This window comes from Lissotriton vulgaris, chromosome 2_2 (genome assembly GCF_964263255.1).
Source record: "Lissotriton vulgaris chromosome 2_2, aLisVul1.2, whole genome shotgun sequence".
NCBI classification, from domain to species: Eukaryota; Metazoa; Chordata; class Amphibia; order Caudata; family Salamandridae; genus Lissotriton; species Lissotriton vulgaris.
Window position 1 is genome coordinate 101,843,713 of NC_141688.1, and position 18,273 is coordinate 101,861,985.

General features: G+C 43.9%; 1 protein-coding gene across 2 annotated transcripts in view; it reads left to right on the forward strand.

Annotated features, from left to right (window-relative positions):
- The window catches only part of LOC147729090 (tetratricopeptide repeat protein 24-like), a 604,158-nt gene that overhangs the window by 33,172 nt on the left and 552,713 nt on the right, over positions 1-18,273 (forward strand). The gene's annotated exons all lie outside the window — the stretch shown is intronic.

Genomic DNA, 18,273 nt, shown 5'->3' on the forward strand with positions numbered 1-18,273 from the left:
GAGTTGTGGTGTTCTGCCTTTTCATGTCCTGTTAGTTTATAGCTGGTGTGCTGATTGGAGCATTACTTGCAACACATGTTGTCTCTCTTTATTTTCCATGTGTATGGGTACTAGTTATGTGCATGTGAGAAGTTGGCCTGATATGTAGGGTTTCCAATTCTGGAACCACTGGGTATCAGTCCAAACAAACCCCAAAGATGTCAGGTTGTAAGTCAACCTTGTAGACAAGCTATCCTAATGGTAGCATGGACTAAGCAGCCTTAAAGGCTTAACTTAAGAGGTCGTGTTAAGCGAGCTTGTTTTACCACATACAATCCTGTAATCAAATGAAAGGACACCACACAAGTATATATTGTAAAAATATATGTATTTATTTCTAAATTACTCCCCAGTACTCTTTATGAGGAAAGGGGCACAAGCGTTAAATCAAAAGCACAGTAAAACATATAAAGTTGCACAATTATGGATGAGGGCGGGTGGCCACTCAGACCATATACTAAAAAAGTGGTATAAGGAACACTTATCGAACAATGGTTAGGCCTAGGGCCTAGAGATTCGCTGGGAGCAGTCAGGACTAGCAATGATGAAGTCGGGAGTAGCCCACAGGAGACGGGTGCAGCACGGAAAGTGCGGCGAGCACCAATGCAATGTCAATGGTGCGTAAAAGTTAGATAAAGTGAATTAAAAGATACTTCCGCTGAACCTAGAGGAACAAAACTTTAGACACAGACCCTAGAGGTGTGTACCAGTGTAAGAACACCGGCGTTGCAATGTTACCTCACCCACAGGCCGTGGGTGCACAGGGTCGAAGTGGCGTCGGGTTCTGACACGCAGGTTCTTGGCGCTTGAAGCTGAAGATGCTGCAGGCGCTGTGAAGGAGAAGTGTCCGGTGGATCCAAGGGTGGATCTGAAGTGGTGAAGACCTGAAAGCAGAGGGGACAATGTTCAAAGTCACTGACCAGTGACCACCGTGGAACCAGGCAAAGTCGGGTGCAAACAGGTGATCAGGGGTTGCTTCTCTCTGCAGCTGCGTGGACACGAAGAGGTCAAAGACGTCCAGGAGTCGATCACGAGCTGTCCCTCAAAGGCTCTAGCTGATGGCGGTGTCGGCAACTCGATTGAAGCAAACAAGCCTTGGCTAATGCAAGCCACGGGGAAAGTGAAAAAGGCTTATTACTCGGACCAGCAAGGTCAGAGCGGGTACTCCTTTCTACAGGAGCGAGGGCAGGTCTGGAGCAACCAGACCCACAGTGTAAATTGTAGGTTTCGTCGCCAAGATGGCTGCTGACCACGTGACAAGCGGACGGGATGGCGAGTCGAGTGGCACAAAACAAAAGGGCCCCACGCAGATCGTGGAGATGCTGGAGGGCTGATCTTTGGTGCAAATGCTGCTCGGTTATGGGGCTTCTCAAACCCCAGAGCACAGAGTCGAGGGTGCCTCGGGTGCTGCGCAGTCAGCGTCTCGGGGGTCTTTCAAGATGGCCGCTCCCACGTCTCTCGGTGCCTCCACGGGTCCCTTCTTTGCAGGGACTGTGGATCGGGCTGGGAGAAGTCTGGGAAGCTGTGTCTTGTCAGGCTCTGCACTCGGGCTCCGGCGGGAGGTGGCGGCAAAGCAGACGTCGAGGTGCTGGGTGGTGCCTGTGTTCACAGGGTGGCCCCTCCTAGGCCACAAGGGAGATGCTCTTCAGTCTTCTATCATCAGAATGTCGAAGTCCAGTCGTCTTCTTAGTTTAAAGTTGATTTCAGGATGATCTCAGTTGCATTGGCACTGCTCCCCCTCTTATTCCAATCTGAGGGGTGGATCTCCTGCTAGGTCCCTCCCCTATGGGTGGGACCAGGAAGGGGGGTGGTTACACCCCCTTTCCTTTGTCCAGGTCTCACTGGAGCTGGGGCTGGGCTGCCCCAGAACCGGTTTGACCGGATTATGCAAGGGGAAGCCTTGTGCTCCCCAGGCACTGTCTGGTTTCATTCAAACTTCCCTGCTACAATCCACTATCTCCTGTCTGGGGTGGTGTCACACCTCCCTGTGACAGGAAATCCTTTGTCCAGGCCTCCTCTGCTGAGTTTCGGTCAGCAGCAGGAGGTCAGACATGTGTCTGTGGCAGAAGCATCCATTTTGTGGATCTGAGGCTCTTTTAAAAATCAACCGCGTTTTAGCAAAAGTAACATGTCGTCCCCTCTAGAGGGGTGGAATGCTACCCCCGTCGCCAGGACTGGCGAGGGGGTAGTATTCCAAATCGTATGACACCTTACACGACATGTTTTGATAAAGCCAAACCAAAGTTGACATATAACCGCGAGGATTATAATGCACTTAATAGTATATGGTTTGGCATTATCCCGGAACAGCTAAGGGAATTGGTCCCGACAGCTGCAGACAGGCTCAGCTCATGCTAGAGCACCATCTCACATTAAACCACGCACTCTGCCTTCAGGATTGTTAAGGCCTGCCATAGGAGTGGCTCACAGGTTTATATGTGTCCAGATAGGTTTAGATATAGGCATACTATATCTAAGCAAGGGGTGATTACACCACCTTGCCCCAGCTGAGTGATCAGCCAGTTGTGTCAATTTTAGATAGCCAGCCAGGGGTGGCAAAAGATATGCTGCAGCCCCTGGTAGGCCTTGGATGCACCTATGCCCTGGGCACCTATAGTGCTCTGTACAGGGGCTGATAAGGTGACCCAAGCCAATCTAGTTATGCACCTAGGGTACATGGAATCCATTTTACAGAGAGAGCAGATAGCCTGGGGCCCTGATTAGCAGGGAACCAGGCCAACTAAGTCGAAAACCAGCTAAACACAAGGCAAAAAATCTGGGGTAACCATAGTCAGGTAGCCACCTTCCTACATAACCCCCCCCCAAACGAAAGGAGATAAGGCTATCCTTGGCCAGGTAAGCCTTTATTGCCTGAGTGGCCATATAAGGAAGTACCTGCACTAGCATGGGTACCCCTTGTCTCATGGTCCACTAAGCAGTCCCTCACCCTAGGGGTATTAGAGGGTCTCCACCATAGGGAATCACTACCTTGGGTGTGTTTATGCAAAGTTAAAGGCTGGTTTGGATATGGAGTATTGAAGTGAGGCTCCACTATTTTTGGGCTCAACTTCCTCCAATTATCTTCCACCATGTGTGCCTTTCATTCTTCAACTGAGTTGCACTGAGCTCTCAGGGTCAACCTCTGGCTACCTAAAGCTGGAGGCTGGGTCCCTCTGTTTGGCTTGCTGGAGGGACAGTTCAGGGTTGGGCCCTTTGGGTCCCAGGTTTGGCTGTGCCCAACAGAATCCATCTGTGGGAGGTCCCTAACTGTTTTTAAGGGGGCTCCCTCAGGAGTTTTTAAAGTTTTCACCTTACTAGGCCTACTAGTTTTGGTGCCCCTAATCTGTTGATGGGGGTGCTTTATTTGACAGGGGGCCCTCTGGGTCTCACTGTCCTTCTTGTCCTCTGCAGCCCTGGGCTGACTAAGGCAAGGTAGAGAGGGGCAGGTTACCTGCTCCAGACTGGATCCCACCTGAGAAGGGTCCACTGCCATCAGAGGCTCTGTCAGGCCAGGCCTATCAACCTCTGGGGCAGTTCCTTCATCAGGGGTAAGATCAGTTCCCTGAGGAGGCTGATCCTGTCCTAATGTCTGGTGAGGGGAAGATTTATCTTCCTCCTCCATGCTCTCAGTTTGGGTGGAGTGATCCATCATTTCAGGCTTCACAACAACCGTATCTGTTTGAGTTTGGGCTGTGGCCATCACAGCCCCACCAACCTTTTCAGGAGGAGACTCAGTTTGGGTTTCTGCTGTTATCATAACAGCTTTGCTATTCTGGTTTGGAAGAGTTTCTGGTAAAGATGGGGCAGAGAGTTGCTCAGCCCTACCAACCTTTTCAGGAAGGACATCTTGAATTGGGGCTATAGCCAGTACAGCCCCACTAACCTTTCCATTGGAGTTTACCATTCTAGAATGGATTTCCTGTTCAACCTCAGCCCAGGCTGAGATTTCCAAATCATTACCCAGTAGACAGTCTACAGGCAAGTTTGGTGACACTGCCACTCTCTTTGGGCCAATGACACCTCCCCAGCTGAGACTTACTACTGCCATGGGATGATTTGTTTGGATGCCATCAATGTTTGTTACCTGGTATCTGGCACCAGGTAAAAGTTGCTTAGAGGGGACTATACAGTCAGCCACCATGGTGATGCTAGCCCCTGTGTCTCTGAAAGCTTCAACTTTCAAACCATTGATGATGGGTTCTTGTCTATATTTGCTCAAGGTATTTGGGCAAACAGAGAAGTTGGCAATCCCCATGCCAGTCTCATAAACAAGATCATTTGGGGATGGGGACCTGGATAGGCCAGGGTCCCCTTGGGCTCCAAAAGTAAACCCACCCAGATTCCTGGGTGTGCTCCCACTTCCTGGGGGATTACTGCTGACAGTAACAGGAGGTGTTGGAGCTGGCTTTGGAGGTATGTTTTCTTTATTGCCATTCTTGGGACAACAGTTGTCTGTTTTGTAATGCCCAACCTGTTTACAGGCATGACAATAAGGCCTTTTCTCTGTTGAAGAAGTGTCGCGGGGCCCACCCATTTCCTTGGAATTTTGGGGCCCTGGGGAAGTCTTTTCTTTACTTTTATCCCCACCCTTATCTTGAGGCTTGGTAGACTCCTTCTTCTGGTTATTGTCCTGATTCTTAGGCCTAATCCTGGTTCTGACCCATTTATCTGCCCTCTTTCCCAATTCTTGGGGAGAGGTCAAATCTGAGTCCACCAGGTGCTGGTGTAAGAGCTGGTTCTGACAATTACTTAGGATCTGCTCCCTCATAATCAAATTATACAATCCTGTGAAGTCATGTACTTTGCTGCCATTTAGCCAACCCTCCAGAGCCTTAGTTGCACAATCAACAAAATCAGTCCAGTCCTGAGTCTGTGTCTTCTGGGTATCTCTGAACTTTAACCTGTACTGTTCAGTGGTTAAGCCAAACCCATCTATTAGGACACTCTTCAGGACTTTGTAATTGCTGGCATCCTCATGTCTGACAGTGAGGAGCCTATCTCTCCCTTTCTCTGAAAAGGAGTACCATAAGATTGCTGCCCACTGTTCCTCAGGAACCTGCTGTACCATGCAGGCTCTCTCCAGAGCAGTCATCCATTTGTGGATGTCATCCCCTTCCTGATAGGGGGGCACAATCTTTGTCAGGTTTCTACTATCATAGGACCTGGGTTTCTCTTTAGGAACTTTGCTGCCACCAGTGGCATCTAAGCCACACAATTTTCTTTCTCTTGCTAAAGCAAGTTTAGCTTGAGCCAAGGCTACCTCTTCCCTTTCTATTTGGAGTTGGACAGCCCTCATCCTGGCCCTATGCTCTTTTCTCTGGGAGGAAGTCATTCCTCTTTGAGATTCTCTTGAGGCACTAGAAAGGTGAGAGTCCCTTGATAGAGATCTCTCCCTTCTATTGCCTGGGAGAATTAGGTTATGAGATCTGGGGTGGTGCTGGCCCCCCCCATTCCCATGTAGGTCCAAGTTGGCCTGGTTAAGGCTGGCAACCTGTACCTGGTTTCCCCTCTGATCCTGATCTTCAGGCTCTTCTAAATCAGAGCCTTCCTCTTCCTCTTCCTCCTCCTCTTCTTCTTCTGGAAGATTCTCATTCTCAGGGGAGTTGTTCCCTTCACCTGAATCTAAGGGAGTCTGACTCACCTTATCTAGATCATCCTTTTCTAGGAGAGCTATTAGGGAAGGAATGGTAGGGCCTCTGCCCTTTTTTTAGCCCCCTGGCTGTCACAAGGCACTCAGGTCTTTGTGGCTAAGGTTGTCATATCTGGATGTTGTCCCTATAGGATCAACTTCTACAGGAGCAGAACCTGAGGGTCTACCTGTATCAGACATGACTGCTAGTGAGGTGTAAGTGGTGCACTTACCTACACTAAGTGGTTTCCTACTGTACCTTGCTAGTGAGTTGTAGTCAGGGTGTGCTAATCCCTTTAATCTACAACTACTAAGTTCAGTAGAACTTAATATGCTAAGCTTTTGATTTATATGTACCTAGAGGTACTTGATGTGATCTTTCAATTTGATAAAGATTGCAATGGTAAAACAAACAGCAAGCTCAAATCCGCACCGCTGCACACCAATGTGAGAAGTTGGCCTGATATGTAGGGTTTCCAATTCTGGAACCACTGGGTATCAGTCCAAACAAACCCCAAAGATGTCAGGTTGTAAGTCAACCTTGTAGACAAGCTATCCTAATGGTAGCATGGACTAAGCAGCCTTAAAGGCTTAACTTAAGAGGTCGTGTTAAGCGAGCTTGTTTTACCACATACAATCCTGTAATCAAATGAAAGGACACCACACAAGTATATATTGTAAAAATATATGTATTTATTTCTAAATTACTCCCCAGTACTCTTTATGAGGAAAGGGGCACAAGCGTTAAATCAAAAGCACAGTAAAACATATAAAGTTGCACAATTATGGATGAGGGCGGGTGGCCACTCAGACCATATACTAAAAAAGTGGTATAAGGAACACTTATCGAACAATGGTTAGGCCTAGGGCCTAGAGATTCGCTGGGAGCAGTCAGGACTAGCAATGATGAAGTCGGGAGTAGCCCACAGGAGACGGGTGCAGCACGGAAAGTGCGGCGAGCACCAATGCAATGTCAATGGTGCGTAAAAGTTAGATAAAGTGAATTAAAAGATACTTCCGCTGAACCTAGAGGAACAAAACTTTAGACACAGACCCTAGAGGTGTGTACCAGTGTAAGAACACCGGCGTTGCAATGTTACCTCACCCACAGGCCGTGGGTGCACAGGGTCGAAGTGGCGTCGGGTTCTGACACGCAGGTTCTTGGCGCTTGAAGCTGAAGATGCTGCAGGCGCTGTGAAGGAGAAGTGTCCGGTGGATCCAAGGGTGGATCTGAAGTGGTGAAGACCTGAAAGCAGAGGGGACAATGTTCAAAGTCACTGACCAGTGACCACCGTGGAACCAGGCAAAGTCGGGTGCAAACAGGTGATCAGGGGTTGCTTCTCTCTGCAGCTGCGTGGACACGAAGAGGTCAAAGACATCCAGGAGTCGATCACGAGCTGTCCCTCAAAGGCTCTAGCTGATGGCGGTGTCGGCAACTCGATTGAAGCAAACAAGCCTTGGCTAATGCAAGCCACGGGGAAAGTGAAAAAGGCTTATTACTCGGACCAGCAAGGTCAGAGCGGGTACTCCTTTCTACAGGAGCGAGGGCAGGTCTGGAGCAACCAGACCCACAGTGTAAATTGTAGGTTTCGTCGCCAAGATGGCTGCTGACCACGTGACAAGCGGACGGGATGGCGAGTCGAGTGGCACAAAACAAAAGGGCCCCACGCAGATCGTGAAGATGCTGGAGGGCTGATCTTTGGTGCAAATGCTGCTCGGTTATGGGGCTTCTCAAACCCCAGAGCACAGAGTCGAGGGTGCCTCGGGTGCTGCGCAGTCAGCGTCTCGGGGGTCTTTCAAGATGGCCGCTCCCACGTCTCTCGGTGCCTCCACGGGTCCCTTCTTTGCAGGGACTGTGGATCGGGCTGGGAGAAGTCTGGGAAGCTGTGTCTTGTCAGGCTCTGCACTCGGGCTCCGGCGGGAGGTGGCGGCAAAGCAGACGTCGAGGTGCTGGGTGGTGCCTGTGTTCACAGGGTGGCCCCTCCTAGGCCACAAGGGAGATGCTCTTCAGTCTTCTATCATCAGAATGTCGAAGTCCAGTCGTCTTCTTAGTTTAAAGTTGATTTCAGGATGATCTCAGTTGCATTGGCACTGCTCCCCCTCTTATTCCAATCTGAGGGGTGGATCTCCTGCTAGGTCCCTCCCCTATGGGTGGGACCAGGAAGGGGGGTGGTTACACCCCCTTTCCTTTGTCCAGGTCTCACTGGAGCTGGGGCTGGGCTGCCCCAGAACCGGTTTGACCGGATTATGCAAGGGGAAGCCTTGTGCTCCCCAGGCACTGTCTGGTTTCATTCAAACCTCCCTGCTACAATCCACTATCTCCTGTCTGGGGTGGTGTCACACCTCCCTGTGACAGGAAATCCTTTGTCCAGGCCTCCTCTGCTGAGTTTCGGTCAGCAGCAGGAGGTCAGACATGTGTCTGTGGCAGAAGCATCCATTTTGTGGATCTGAGGCTCTTTTAAAAATCAACCGCGTTTTAGCAAAAGTAACATGTCGTCCCCTCTAGAGGGGTGGAATGCTACCCCCGTCGCCAGGACTGGCGAGGGGGTAGTATTCCAAATCGTATGACACCTTACACGACATGTTTTGATAAAGCCAAACCAAAGTTGACATATAACCGCGAGGATTATAATGCACTTAATAGTATATGGTTTGGCATTATCCCGGAACAGCTAAGGGAATTGGTCCCGACAGCTGCAGACAGGCTCAGCTCATGCTAGAGCACCATCTCACATTAAACCACGCACTCTGCCTTCAGGATTGTTAAGGCCTGCCATAGGAGTGGCTCACAGGTTTATATGTGTCCAGATAGGTTTAGATATAGGCATACTATATCTAAGCAAGGGGTGATTACACCACCTTGCCCCAGCTGAGTGATCAGCCAGTTGTGTCAATTTTAGATAGCCAGCCAGGGGTGGCAAAAGATATGCTGCAGCCCCTGGTAGGCCTTGGATGCACCTATGCCCTGGGCACCTATAGTGCTCTGTACAGGGGCTGATAAGGTGACCCAAGCCAATCTAGTTATGCACCTAGGGTACATGGAATCCATTTTACAGAGAGAGCAGATAGCCTGGGGCCCTGATTAGCAGGGAACCAGGCCAACTAAGTCGAAAACCAGCTAAACACAAGGCAAAAAATCTGGGGTAACCATAGTCAGGTAGCCACCTTCCTACAGTGCATGTTTACACCATATGTGGTAAATCAGCAAGGGCATTTATAGCTGGAAAATCAGAACTCAAGTGAATTAGGTTTGCTTTATCACAGGGCATGTCAGACCTGCTAAACCTTAAATCAAAGAGGGGGGACAGAAGAGCGAATCTTTAGAGAGGTCCTACACCTATGTTCCTACAGGGACTAACATAAGGATTATCAAGTATATGGGGTAGTTCCTCTGCCAGACAGATGCACGTATTGATGCTATTTGGCCGCAGTACGTGTTGCTAGGAGATCGGTAAATCACATCGTAATGCTCTCACACACCTGTTGGGGTGTCATGCTTCTTCGTTGGGCGCTCCTCGTCAGTTCGGCGCTGCAATGCCTGACGGGCCTGGTGGCTACTTTAGCGGAGTTCTTTTGATCTGAGGATGCCGCAAATGATGAGTGCAAGTGGGTGGTATGAGTGGTGCAATCTGGTGTAAAAAAGTGACTTAAAATAGGCACAGGAGCTGATTTACAGATTTCCCAGCAACACGTACTCCGGCCAAATGGCAGAAATACGTGTGTCTGTCTGGCAGAGGAACTGCTAAACCTCCTGTGTCTTCTTATGTAATTGCATAACCACGTTTTTTTCTTTGCAAAATGATTGAACTGTTGTTGCTTCTCATTTCATAGGGTGGACTCTATTTCTTAAAATTTCTCCCATTGGGACACTTTTTTAATATATCCGCATTCACCGGAAAAGTTTCAGTGCGCCTTCATTGCTTACCTCGAAGTCTCTTCAAAAGATCCAGGCTCAGCCTTGAGCCTTGATGTCATCAAGGTGTTCCTGCCCCTCAGTGGCAAAGTAGTCCTTTTAATGTGGTTGCTGATGTATTTTCTCATATTTACTTTCAGTCTAACACTATGATTATTTCTAGTATTTTGGTGCAGTTTTATACAGTGCCAACACCATCCGAAGGTAGTGGAGCGCTTTACATTAGCACCACTTATTTATTTAGCGCAGTTTTATATAGTGCCAACACCATCCAAAGGTGCTGGAGCTCTTTACATTAGCACAAGTTCCTTTTCACAAGGACAGATTCCTTTTTGTGGGCACGGAGAGATTAAGTATTTTGCTTAGAATCAAGGATGTTAAGCTGACGATGATACTCAAACCCATTTTCTCAGCTCCATAGTCGGCGGCTCTGGCCCTTACGCCACATCCTCTCCCGAGGATGCCACCTCATCTCCCTAGCTTCCCTGTTAGTTCCACATTTTATTTATTACGGGCAAACCCTCTAATCTCCCTGTAGTTCCTCAGATTTGCTGGTGGTTGCCAGGCCACTTTCTGCCCGTCTCTGCTTGCCCCTGTTGAACTCCGTTGCACAGATCCCCTCATCCAGCGACTCTGTTTCTCAAATTTTTTATGGGCAGTTTTATGTGGCATCAACATCAATCGTAGGTATTGGAGCACTTTACATACATAAGCACCAGTTACTTTTTTTGTGCAGTTTTATATAATTACACCACCACCACCAAAGGTATTGGAGCGGTTTACAGTACGGCAATTACATTTTTTTGTGCAGTATTACATAGCGCCAACACCACCCGAAGGTATTGAAGTGCTTTACATTAGCACCAGTTACTTTTTTCATGCAGTTTTATCTAGCGCCAAAACCACTAAAGGTATTGGAGTGCCTTACATTAGCACCAGTTACTTTTCACAAGGACACATTCATTTTCTTTGGCACAGCGAGATTAAGTGATTTGCTTAAAATCAAGGATGCTCAGCCGACCGCAAAACTCAATCCATCTTACCAGCTTACCAGCTCCTTTGTCAACAGATCTGGCCCTTATGCCACATCCTCTCCCGAAAGTAGCCAAATCATCCACCTGTCTGCCCTCAGTTCCAAATTTTGTGATTATGGATAAATCACTTAATCTCCCCATTCCTAAACACAAAAAGCAGTGGCAAAGGCAGTAGGTTTTGCCTGTGCGAAATCTATTGTTTTTAGGTCTCTACTAGACAGCGCATGCGCTGCATGACTAAAATGTCCATGAGATGTCTCAAGAAACATGTTGTGATCTATCTATTGGCTTAAAGGCTGCCCATCTCCTACCATTGGTAAACTTCAACATCGCTCTCATTTATTTTTTATGTCATTCGTCATGGAAATGCGTGCATCAAGCCTTCTTTTTTAGGTCTCGCCTACGCAGCGTGCATGCATTGCATAGGAGGAGACTTTTAGGGATCGATTCAGCTTTTGGCCAAAAAACATGCACGCGTTGCATTGCTTTCAATGGCAACGCGTGCACGTTTGGTGATTCCCTTGCGGGAGCGAGCTTTGAAACCATCTGTTTGTAATTAACAGATGGTTCCTGCTCGCTGCTGCAATGGAAATAGGTGCAGGCCCCTCCTCTCTCCCCTCCCCTCCCCTCCCCCTGCTGCCTCCTCCTCCTCTCCTTGTCGACCCAGGTCGTACCTAGATCACAGACCATTACAACCAGGGGGTTACTAGGGTCTATTGTGGCAGGCGGCCCCAGAACTCAGTGTGAGTCAGAGATAGCTATGACTGTCCACATTTCAGGCTCACAAATCCAATGAATTAATGGGTTAAAAGCAAAGAGGCTGAATTTCAACCTCAGCTGACATAAAGATTATTTAACGAGAGAGACATCAAATGGTGTAACTGCAGCAAACAAGTTCCAAGAGTTTGCTGGCAAATTAAAGTGCTTTACAGAAAACTCCTAAGTGTTGAAGTAAATATAAAAATGGATGTTTGCTTCAATTATTTAAGGTTGTCTTTCAGTTTTCACAATACAAAAACAATGCGTCATGAACTTTGCTTGAGACTATACTAAATTGTCCTACAAGGCTTGCTTGTTACAGAGTCTTACATACGTTACTCACTTTGCCTTCAACTCCCAGAATGCTCATCTTCTCTTGTCAATCACAATCTTAATTCGCGCAATTAGTTCCAGGTGGAGCGTTCTGATGTGTGGACCTCGGGCTTGATTGCGTTGAGTGTTGTATGTATGTATGTATGTATGTATGTACGTATTTATTGCTTATTGAGCGCAGCTGTCACCCAAAGGGTATCCTGGCGCTGAGACCTATCCATGCATCTATTACATAAGCTACAATACTCTGGGGAACAAGTAAGTTTTGAGGTCCTTTTTAAAAGTAAGCAGATCAGGGCGACTCCTCAATGCCAGAGGGAGAGTATTCCACAGCGTGGCAGCCGTAAAACTAAAAGCGCGACCACCCATTCTCATTCTGTTGATTTTAGGGACTTTTACCAGGAACGCCGAAGACGATCTTAGAGGTCTGGCTGCCTGATACCAGAGGAAGAGATTCTGAAGAGGTATTGGTCCCAGTCCATGCAGGGCCCTAAAAACAAGGCAGAGAGCTTTAAACACAATTCTCTGCTGGACTGGGAGCCAATGCAAATCGGCCAAAGCTGCCGATGAAGAGGCGGACCGCGGTCGAGACAAGGCCAATTTAGCGGCCATATTCTGGATCCTTTGGAGCTTTAGGACCAGAATCTTCGGGGCACCCAGAAGTAGTGCGTTGCAGTAGCCGATCCTACTGAGAATGGAACTACACACTACCTCAGCTCTGGAGCCCCGTGGGAGAAGTGGCAAGATTTTCCGTAGAACACGGAGCAAACCCATACACGTTGCTGCCGTCTTGTTTATGGATAACTTGAAAGATCCAAGCGCACTCCTTTTTCAATACTGTTTGTGCCATTTTTTGACAATTTCAAATGTTCAGCGTGCACTCAATTAGCGGTCTGTCCCGGGACCACGTGGGTAAATACTAAACAAGAAATTGAAGCGGGTAAGCCTCAGACTTGAGTGCACTGCAAATGCCCGATAGGCGTATTCAAAACTCCACAAATGTAGTCAAAATTTAGTCCTTTTATTATAGGTTTCTTCAACATATTTCTCAATTGTACTGGTTGCGTAGTAGACAGTTAAAAGTATAAATGCTTTTACATGGCAGCTGTGTATCAACCTCTTGCTGTCGTATGCCCATACTTTTAAACACATCTTTCAGTGACTTCTTTTTCCCAATGCATTTCGAGCTTTTGTTATAGCTCTTCGTCAGGGGATCACTATAAATTTAAGAAAACGTGAATGTTAGAATTTAACATGGCCCAACCATATAACATAATTAATTTTGAGAAATCTTTAAACTGTTCAACAGTATACCGCTATGCGCCATGGCGCTACAAATTTACACATGAAAAAACAAACATCATAGTGCATTTCCTTGACTGTTGTTAACTATTTTATATCATAATCTGCTGTAAATCGAGTTAACACGCGTGCATTTCTTCTCCCTACCTTCAATCACGCCCGCCTCCTGTTTTCCAAACTGTCATCATTACTTGACTAACCAACATCATGTGTCTTAATAGGTGTAACACGGGGCTCCTCCCCCCTATGGTAACCAATGTGCGGTGAAACGATTGGTAGACCAAACGAAAAACTACAATCTCCATAATGCCATCTTAATGACCCACAGTTCACCCGCCCCTCAATGCACATGATTTAGTTCAAACATGTTAAAAAATTCTATGAGCAATATAAACTCGTATATCCCACCCACCCTTGTTGGATTTCACTACTGTCAATCAGAACATCCCAACTTAATAACATCGGTATCCCCGCTTATAGCAAGCGATATGGTCACTACAAATCAAAGTCCAACTTGTTGAATTGCCGACTGTCGAATGAACGGTGCGAATTAGCAGTCTTTGAATGGTGTTCGAATGCTTGTTTCATCCTTGGTAATCGTGGGTGCAAGCTTGGTTTAGGACAAGGGTATATCAATAACTTGAAAGATCCAAGCGCACTCCTTTTTCAATACTGTTTGTGCCATTTTTTGACAATTTCAAATGTTCAGCGTGCACTCAATTAGCGGTCTGTCCCGGGACCACGTGGGTAAATACTAAACAAGAGGTTGATACACAGCTGCCATGTAAAAGCATTTATACTTTTAACTGTCTACTACGCAACCAGTACAATTGAGAAATATGTTGAAGAAACCTATAATAAAAGGACTAAATTTTGACTACATTTGTGGAGTTTTGAATACGCCTATCGGGCATTTGCAGTGCACTCAAGTCTGAGGCTTACCCGCTTCAATTTCTTGTCTTGTTTATGGAGGCATCAAGCTGCAAATTGGGTTCGAATAGAACTCCCAGGTTGCGAGCTGACTCTGCCGCCTCCACCAAGCCCGGGATGGACGCTGGCCAAAAAACGGCCGGTAGTGTACGGGGAGTTCGGTCCAAGGAGCAGTAGAGTACCTCTGTTTTTGACCCATTGAATTGCAACGCATTGGCTCGCAGCCATGCTGCTGTGGCAGCCATACAACGGTGAAAGGCATCCCTTGAAATAGTCTCTGATCCCTCAAATGAAAAGATCAACTGAGTGTTGAGTATTTCCTGAGTTTGAGCCCAACTGTGGATCAAGTAAGGTGGTGGCACTGGGATTACTATTTCCCTTCACCATGATATATTCCTGTTTTCCTCATCTAAGCCATCTAATGTTATTCCTGGCAGTTCTGTCAAAATTGCGCTCATTGTGATGATCTTTGGTGACAAAGTAATTATCAGAAACTTTGCCTGTCAACCTTCTATTCCTTACGTAATTATCACTGTAAAATGCGTTTATATACTCGCAGCACTTCTTGTTCACTGAATCAGCTCATCCTCCATGTCATGTTTGTCATGCACACTCGCTAAAATGGTTTTATGGATGTGTAGCTTTGTGTGGACCTATTTGTACTGAATCACTGACAGAATTTCGATTACACAAAAATCGACCTACTATAACATCGAGTCTCAAACATCGATATCACTAATATCGACACCCTATACGTAACATGAAAACGACAAAAATATCGAGCAAACTATATCGATGTACAAAAATATCGTCTACACAAATATCGTTAACAGTATTTTCGACTACCATAATATCGACACTCAATACTACATATAGCACACTACAATAATATCGAATACTAAAAAATCGATAACACTATTTTCGTCTATATAAAAATATCGATTGCTAAATAATACTCAATTTTTAATATATAACACCAATAAATCTATTCTCTTAGTAATACACACATTTTAAAAGACTTCACTATTTTTTTTTCAAATTATTAAGTAAGATAAACTGTAAAAAATTGTGTTTTCGCACACTAACGATATTTGGATATAAAGTCATTGTAAACATACATTTTTTAGACTTAGTACTCATTGTACATATTCTATATTAATTACAAGAGTTTTTTATAACATAAATATATCATTTCAGTTCCTCTAGATAAACAATATAAGAAGATATATCTTAAATGTTTAAGTTAAAAAAAATTCAAACTAACCAATAGTAACTCGTCTTTACATATCTGACCAATCAGATAGCAAACTTAATTACACATAGACTATATAAACCAGTCACAAACAGCCATACAACTTGCAGGGAATATTCTTCGTGACCACATACTGCCAATTTTGGGAGCACCATCTATATTCTTCTGTGCAAGAAAATTCGTCCTGAAACTACAAGTAAGTAATGATATAGCTCTGTTAATAAATGCTAATCCTTTTTACTATTACTTATAGACCAAGATTTGTAAACTAAATTGTTGTTTCTTTATGTACTTTGCCTTTAAACAGACTCTACAAACAAATAAAGTTATACTTCAACTTCAAGATACTGGACACTTTACATTTAAAAAAGGTATCTACATATTTTTAATATTTACTTAACGTTATTTGACAATTAGTGTCCTAATTTCTAACTCTCTAATTTGTTTCTTCGGCTGTAACTCTTAATACATATTGTGAAGCCAGAATGTTTTGGGGAAAAAACGTTACAATGCTGTGTAAAAAATTATTTAATCCTGTTCTTAAATATGTTTCTTTTGCTTTAACTCATAATACATGTGTCATCCCAGGTTCTTTTCAGCAAATAAGTAACAATGCTTTATAACAAGTGTGTATTGTTTATGGAACATATAAACGCATTGGTAATTTTCATAAACTTTCTCTCTAAACAGACCTCAAAGCTACAGAAAACAGATAATTCACATCAAAGAACAAACATTCTGCTACTACTCTAATTCTCTAGGTAAGTTCAGAAATAAAACATAACTAGTCATTATAAACTCTATAGAATATACTCGAACAAAAAATGACTCTTTGTATGCTTATGTTAATATTATCTTGGAAATTTCTCTTTTAAAATCCAATTAAACTAAAGTATTTTTAGAGACGTTATAAACTACCAAAGATGTAACCCAAAAAAAAAATTGTAACTTTTCCTATAACAAACTTAATTTTTTTTCAACAGACCGTGGCAATAGAACAACAACATCGGACTCAACAAGCACCTACTTTCGATACATAGAACATTACTGCTGGTAAGTAAATTACTATAAGAGTACTTGCTTTATTTTAAATCTTTTATACATTTCACATTTTATTAATATTTATATATTAACTTTTCTAGATACCAGAACTCAAGAATGACTGATGATGCAAGATTTATTACATCTCAGAAAGGCAAATTTTTGTTATGCTATATGGGCTACATTTATACTCAGGAGAAACAAAAAGACCTAAAAGTAAATTGGAAGTGTACGAAATATTACTCCAATAAATGCTATGGCCGTGCTACAACAAGGGAAACTAGTGTTCTTAATACCACTGAACATAATCACCCACCAAACATCTCGGAAATCGAAGTGAGATCCACTCTCGAGAATATCAAAGAATTAAGTAGCAGATCAGAACTACCTACCAACGTAATTCTGAAAGAATTACTACCTAAAGTTCCCAGAGAAGCAAGAGGTCAGCTACCATCTATTGCTTCCATTAAAAGAACAATAGCAAGGACAAAGAAAGCAAGTAGACCCAATATACCAACTCCTAGAACTTTTGAGGAAGTCATAATTCCGCCTGAGCTTGTAATCACTCATAATGACGAGCCATTTATTTTGTATGATAATCATAGCAAGGACAAAAGAATAATAATGTTTGCAACTAATAACAATATGAAAAAATTAACAGAAAGTGCTACTTGGATGATGGATGGAACTTTTTCTATATGCCCAAAGCCTTTCTACCAATTATACACAATTCATGGGCAATATCATAATACCTGTATCCCCTTCATATACTGTTTATTACCGAACAAACAAGCCACAACTTACTCAGAAATTTTGCAAAAAATAAAAGAACAAACTTCTGACTACTTCCCAATGAAAATCATCATAGACTTCGAACAAGCTATGATTAATTCTATTTTGAAAAGTTACCCACACACATCCATTCAAGGATGTTATTTTCATTTCAATCAATGTCTCTGGAGATATTTACAAAAATCTGCCCTTAGTGTTGAGTATGCAACAAATATAACTTTTGCATACCAAATCAAACATCTCATTGCTCTGGCATGTGTACCAGTAACTGATGTGGCAGAACATTACAATCTATTAATTGAAAGTCCTTTCTACACCCAAAATGAGCAAAGACTCGCCCCACTTTTAGATTACTTTAAGGACAACTGGGTAGGAAGACTACATAGGTCAGGCCACAGACGCCAGCCTAAATTTTTAATTCCCTGGTCGAATGTGTATCTACCAACGCTGAACCAAGAGGCAAAAACGAACAATGCTGTTGAAGGTTGGCACAATGCCTTCCTCTCTTCTACTGGACGTACAACACCCACATTACACAAGCTACTCACAGCTATACAAAAAGAGCAAAGCTTTCAGGAATTACGTATAGAGCAATCTGTCATACAACTAAAACCAAAAATCTCTAGACAAACTGCTCAAATGTATCTATATCTTCAACAGCAAGTCCAACTATATCCTACAACAAGAGGACTGGAATATTTAAAAATGATAGCCAAAACATTAAACTAATTGCAATAAGTAAATCAATGGATAAACATCAAACAATAGCCTGAATATGATAACACACATATTCTAATATAATAAATCTATATTTATTTAGTCAAATTTAATTTTTTACACTATTATAAAAAGACTAAATAAATATATCATTATATGAAATTATTTTTTTTTAAATACTGTTTCCATCCAAACAAAATAATAAAAATGAATAACTTACCTTTAAATAGAACATCATAAAGATTAATCCTTTACCGACAATACAATGTGTAAATCTCAAACACTTAATCCAACAAATCATTAAATATTTTTCTATTAACTGTGCTAAAACTATCCATCATCCAAATAAAACGACAATTTAAATGCCATTGAAAATGACGACAGTTATCTTAAACTGTGATAAATATTTCAGAGAACTCAAAATATAAAGGAAGAATGTTATACATCTCCGTTCTAACAACTGAAACACACTTCCTTTCCCAAAAAAAAGAGTAATCGGAAACGGAAATAGCTGTTTCAAAATACGAGACAA